This window comes from Tamandua tetradactyla, chromosome 11, assembly GCF_023851605.1.
Source record: "Tamandua tetradactyla isolate mTamTet1 chromosome 11, mTamTet1.pri, whole genome shotgun sequence".
In the NCBI taxonomy this organism is placed as follows: domain Eukaryota; kingdom Metazoa; phylum Chordata; class Mammalia; order Pilosa; family Myrmecophagidae; genus Tamandua; species Tamandua tetradactyla.
The window spans coordinates 8,465,566-8,471,471 of record NC_135337.1 but is presented as its reverse complement, the minus strand read 5'-3'; the positions used below and the strand labels follow the sequence as shown (position 1 = coordinate 8,471,471).

General features: G+C 36.1%; 2 pseudogenes; one reads left to right on the top strand and one right to left on the bottom strand.

The window, feature by feature from the left end:
• Nucleotides 1–934: 934 nt before the first annotated feature.
• Nucleotides 935–2,164, top strand: LOC143649373 (serglycin pseudogene; annotated as a pseudogene).
• A 1,654-nt stretch (nucleotides 2,165–3,818) lies between these two features.
• Nucleotides 3,819–4,135, bottom strand: LOC143649372 (microtubule-associated protein 1 light chain 3 beta pseudogene; annotated as a pseudogene).
• Between the last annotated feature and the right edge of the window lie 1,771 nt (nucleotides 4,136–5,906).

The following is a 5,906-nucleotide window of genomic DNA, read 5'->3' as shown; positions in this document are numbered from 1 at the left end:
ATATATGCAAAGATAAAATAATAGAATGGAATGTCCAAAAACGATTATAGAATTTATATTTATGAGAATTTTTCATTTTCTTTCCAAAGCTCATGTAATGTTTATAATTGAAAAAATTAATGTCAGTTTTTAAAGATCTATCATTTTCTGGGGTATATTCATTAGTTTAAATGGTATGAAATGATCAATTTTCAATTATTTTTTGACCTACAAAAATTAATAACTTATGGTTCAACCTAATACTGTATTGTTATTGTCAAAATAACAAAATGAATCAATTTTTGGAATAAAAGTTATGAACTCCTCCTATTCTGAAATGTGCCTTTATGCTTAAAAAAAGTGTCTATTATTTTGAAAATTATTAGTGAAATAAATTACTTGAAAATCATATTTGAAAATTGCGACCCCCAAATAATCAAGACTCAATGGTGGCTTTTGATTTTTGGGAAAATGAACTCAGTTTAGACTGTTACTGAGTTGATGCAGAGCTACTGACATTCCATTTTTTAATTCATTTTTGAAATTAAGTATCATGTTCATTTTTAATTATTCAACGGCCAGTGTAAAGTAAAACATTCATAATTTAATAAGCAAATTTGCTTCTAACCTGCACTTGGGATGACATTTAAAGTTGCATTGTGCTCTGTGATTACTCAGGGATAATTAGTCCTCTAAATATTACTGTAATGAAAACCATGGATTTAATGAATCATCTAAATGCAAACCAAACAGAATCTTTACTGGATATTTAAGTTCAGCATAAAAATTGTTTAACGATTGGTTAGAACTTGAAAAATTGTTTAGGGCAAGTCAGGCCAGAAAACTATGAAATGAAATTAAATGTATTGCTTGGAAGCACAAGCAGGGACAGGGACAGAAGCCAGAGAGAGGAAATTGTGACGTGCGTTCTGGGCAGGGTTTGAGGTTTCGGAACCTTGTCTAAAAGGGACAGCAAGCACCCTGCTTACGGTTCCTGGTCGTGGGGTGGCTGTGCTGCGGCGGGGCCAAGCGTGCTGTGCTGGTCACCATGCGGGGCTTCCTCTCCAGCAGCGGGCTTGTCCTGGCCATCTCCCTCGTCCTGTTTTGGGAATCTTCAGTTCAAGGTTATCCCATGCGGAGAGCCAGGTACCAATGGGTACACTGCAGTCCGGACAGTAATTCTGCAAACTGCATTGAGGAAAAGGGACCAATGTTTGACCTACCTTCTGGTGAATCTAACAGGATCCTTCCTCTGAGGACTGACCCTTTTTCGATGACGAGGGTCCAGAACGTGCACGACGTCTTCCCTCTTTCCGAGGACTATTCTGGATCAGGCTCCGGCTCTGGCTCAGGCTCTGGAATTGGCTTCCCACTCGGAATCGAGCAAGAATACCAACCAGTGGATGAAGAGGATGCTCTCCATTTCAGCACTCAGCCTCTTAAGAGGAATCCGCCCGCAGGTTACCAGAACCTAGATCAAGGTGGAGCAGAAGACGACTTTATTATATAAAAGAGAGGGATTTTCCCCACCCTGACACCAGGCAATGTATTTGGAAACTTTTGTGTACCGTAGTTAAATGATCTTGGGACCAAAAATTTTATAGGAATTTTTAAATATCTGAAAGGAAGCTTACATTTATATCACTTTCTTTTCCTCCTGGAATGTTAAAAACTTATGTTTTAATGCTGATATCTATCATATTGTTCTGGAAAATACGTGCCTTCTCTTTGTATCGTATTCAACCAACCTGACTATGAAATTAACTACACTCCCCATGTCCATAAAATTGCTTTAAAGAATAAATTATGCTGTTTTTAAAAAAGTGTTTGAGAAGCAAATCGACAGGCAATATTTCATAACTTTTTAGTCTTCAGGAACATGCCTCTGAATGTGAATTACAGATGTCCCTTTTCTTACGAAAAAAATCAAAAGACAACACACTGTGAGTTTACGGAGTGGATATTTGATGTGTTTTATAGTGTAAGGTATATTACTATAATATTATGATTGGATGTGTTTGCAGAGCTAGTGGACGTTGTTTAAAAGTGTGGTCTCTGTTATAGTTAGAAACTTAAGACCCAAATTAAAGCACAGCCATATTCTCAATGCCTCATACTTCTTTACCTTTTTCTCTGGATATATGTACATTTTCAAATGATTCTATTAAAGCAGAAATATAACCAAAAAAAAAAAAAATTAAATGTATTCATAGGAATTTTGTAATAGCAGTCCTAGAGGAAGAAAGTTGATCAGACTGGGTTTGAACCAAAAAAGACTTTGCCTTTGCTATATAATTGCTATTGTAATTACTATACATTAAGTATTGTTGTTTCTAGATTTTGGTGAAGCCTTTTGCATCTTTTATGATACATTTGTTAATAAAGTATGGAAATTCGGAGTTCTTAAAGGAAGAGATATTAGGGCCTGTGTGTGTGTGCATGTGTGTACTCATCTTTGCACACCAGCACCAAGCACAAGGACTGGCACATGGGAGATACCCAATAAAAATGTAATGAAAAGCACCTGGGTTGGTTGATTATGTATTAAAAACAAAAAGGACCGGGGAGGGCAGAGGTGGCACAGTGGCAGGGTTCTCGCCTGCCAGAGACCTGCGTTCAATTCCTGGAACCTGCCCACGCAAAAAAAAAAAAAAGGACTGATAAAGGACATGAGAAGAAGTCATTGTGGACTTCAGCTAAGTCCTGTTTTCAGTGTCTCAGTGATATTCAAGACATATTTAACAAATATTTCAGGCAATACAAAGCTGGCGGGACTAGTCAATGAAAACAAGATGCTACGTTATCTTAAACTTGTAATGATAAGTTGAAACCTAAATGATGAAATTTTACAGCAATAAACACAAAGTCCTCCATTTAAGGATTTTGAAAAAATTCAGTTTCATAGGTACAGGATGGCAGAGGTTAGACTTGGTAGTAATTTGTCCTCAAGAATGAAACAAATACAACTGCTGGTTTATTTACCAAATCACTAGTTTGAGTTCTTAGAGAAAATCCAAAATAAGAGATGCCAACCCTTTTTTCTCTGGGGCCCTTTTTAGATGGTAGATTAAAATTAGAAGTTATTCAAGATTCCTATGAAACAGTGGTGCTTTTCTATATGTAACAGTCTAGAGAACAAACCAAAGCAACAGTAGCTTGGTACTTTATCAAACTTAATGCTGCAGGAAACCGAAATTGGTTATGTCCTATTAGGAACTGGGAAACTTAAAAAGCAGTTCAAAGTCAGAGTTGTTTTTATCCACTCCCATGACCCCTGCTTTGTACCAACTGTTAAAGGCAAATTATTTTCTGGTGGGTTATGTTTGACAATGTATGCCTAAGACCCTCTTACGGTAACTTGTTGAGTTGAATGGAAACTCTTCTATAAAAAGTCAGCAGTTTTACGAACCTAAAGAGAAGACAATGTCTCCCTGAATGTCTGTAAGTTACTGCTCAAATTGCAAGTTCCTTTTAGTGGGAAAAACAAAAAAGAAGATTAAAATAAATTGATGGTTTCTTTTATTGGCAATTTGAAATAGTATTTTATTTTAAAACTTCCAAAATTTGAAAACAAGATGCCCTAGGTTAAATAGTATAGTTTGCCACACTTGAATGTACTCACTTGGAGCTCAGTTTTTCTGCCTAAAATATAAATACAACTTCCTTAAACTCTTAGGTGGAAGCACTACTGTTTTGATGATCTGTGATTAGATGAACTAATCAGTCTCAGTCACTAGCAACCTATTCTTTTTCCCTTGGAAAGGGTTTTAAAAATTCTAGAGTACATACATTTTACTAGCCTTCCACTGATAATCTCATTTCAGATGTCTCTGAGAGTCTTATACCATATACAGGAATCCATCTCCATCCTTCTCACTTTCATATACTTCAAAAAATGGTTTGGAAACCCTCACCATGCTGTGTGAACTCATCGATAGGAAAAAGGCTTGATTAAGATTCGGTTGCAAGCACCTTCACTCAGGTTGATGTGATCGGGTACTAGGAACTTGATTTTATCCAGTGCAAGAAACTGCTTCTCACCCTTGTAGCTTTCTGTTATCACTAGGATTTTGGTAGGATGCTGCTCTCAGATAAGTCAGACATCTGCTCTTTGTTTGAACGTGCAGCACTGATTGAAGGTCTTCTCCAAAGGCATGGACGGACAGGGGTCAGGCAGGGTGGTGAGGCTGAGGGGCCTGGCTCTTTGGGCAGTGCTGCAGAGGGTCCAGCTGGTGGCAGTGACTTCCCTTGTGTCTCCTCAGCTGGGCAGCTGAGTCAGGTGATGAGCACATGTCCCAGAGAGACTGGACTAGCTACCAGCTGAAGATACTGCCATGGTGGCTACTGGCTGTTGGGATTTTGATTGGGATTGTGTTGAATCTGTTAATTGCTTTAGGTAGTATTGACATCTTAACAATACTAAACCTTACCATCATGAAGGTAGGATATCTTTTCATTTATTTAAGTCTTTAGTTTCTTTCAGCAATGATTTGTTGTTTTTCATTTACAAGTCCTTTACAAAATCCTCAGTAAAATTTATTCTTAGATATTTGATTATTTTAGTTGCTATTGTAAACAGAATTGTTTTCTTAGGTTCCTTTTCAAATTGTTCATCGCCAATGTTCGGAAACACCACTAGTTTTTGTGTGTTGATATTGTATCCCACCAGCTGGCTGAATTCTAATAGCCTTCTTGTAAATTCCTTGGGATTTTCTATAAGTAGAGTCATACCATCTGCAAATAGAGATATTTTTACTTCTTCCTTTCCAATTTAGATGTCTTTTGTTTCTTTTTCTTGCTGTATCAATCTGGCCAGAACTTCCAATACAATGTTGAATAGCAGTAGCGAAGGCAGACATCTTATCTTAAGCCTATTCTTAGGGGGAATGCTTTCAGTCTTTCATCATTGAGTCTGTTAGTTGTGGGTTTTTCATAAATGTCCTTTGTCATATTGAAGCGGTTCCCTTCTATTCCTAGTTTTCTGAGGTTTTTATCAACAGAAGATTCTGAATTTTGTCAAATTCCTTTTCTGCATCAGTTGAGATGATTGTGTGTCTTTTTTTTCTTCATTCTATTATTTCAGTGTATTACATTGATTGATTTTCTTATGTTGAACCAACCTTGCATTCCTAGGATAAATCCTACTTGGTCATGGTGTAATGCTTTTAACATGCTGTTTCAGCTTGCTAATGTTGAGTTTTTTGCATCAATATGTTAATAGATACTGATCTTTAATTTGCTTTTCTTGTGATATCTTTATCTGGCTTTGATTTTCTAGTGATGCTATTCACTTGGAATGAATTAGAAAGTGTTTTTCAGAAAAATTTGAGACAGACTGATGTTAATTCCAATTTGAATATTTGATTAATTCCCCACTGACGCCATCTGACTCTGGACTTTGTTGGAAGGTTTTTGATTACTGATTGAAAGTATTTTCTTTTTATTGACCTTTTGAGATCTTCTGTTTCATTTTAAGTTAGTTTAGGTAATTTGTGTGTTTCTAGGAATTTGACTGTTTCATCTAGATTATCTAATTTGTTGGCATACAATTGTTCATAGTATCATCCTTTTGATTTCAATAAGGTCAGTAGTAATGCTCCCCATTTCATTTCTGAATTTTATGATTTTCATTTCCTTTGTTAGTCTAGCTGAAGTTTTGTCAGTTTTATTGATCTTTTCAAAGAACCAACTTTGGTTTCATTGATTCTATTGTTTTCCCATTCCCTATTTCATTTATTTTAATGCTAATATTTATTATTTTCTTCCTTCTTCTTGCTTTAAGTTTAGTTTGCTCTTCTTTTTCTAGTTCCTTCAGGTGTGAGGTTAGGTTACTGATTTGAGATCTTTCTTCTTTTTTAATGAGAAAATTTACAGCTACAAATTCCCCTCTGAACATTGCCTTTGCTACATTCCAAGAGTTTTGGTAT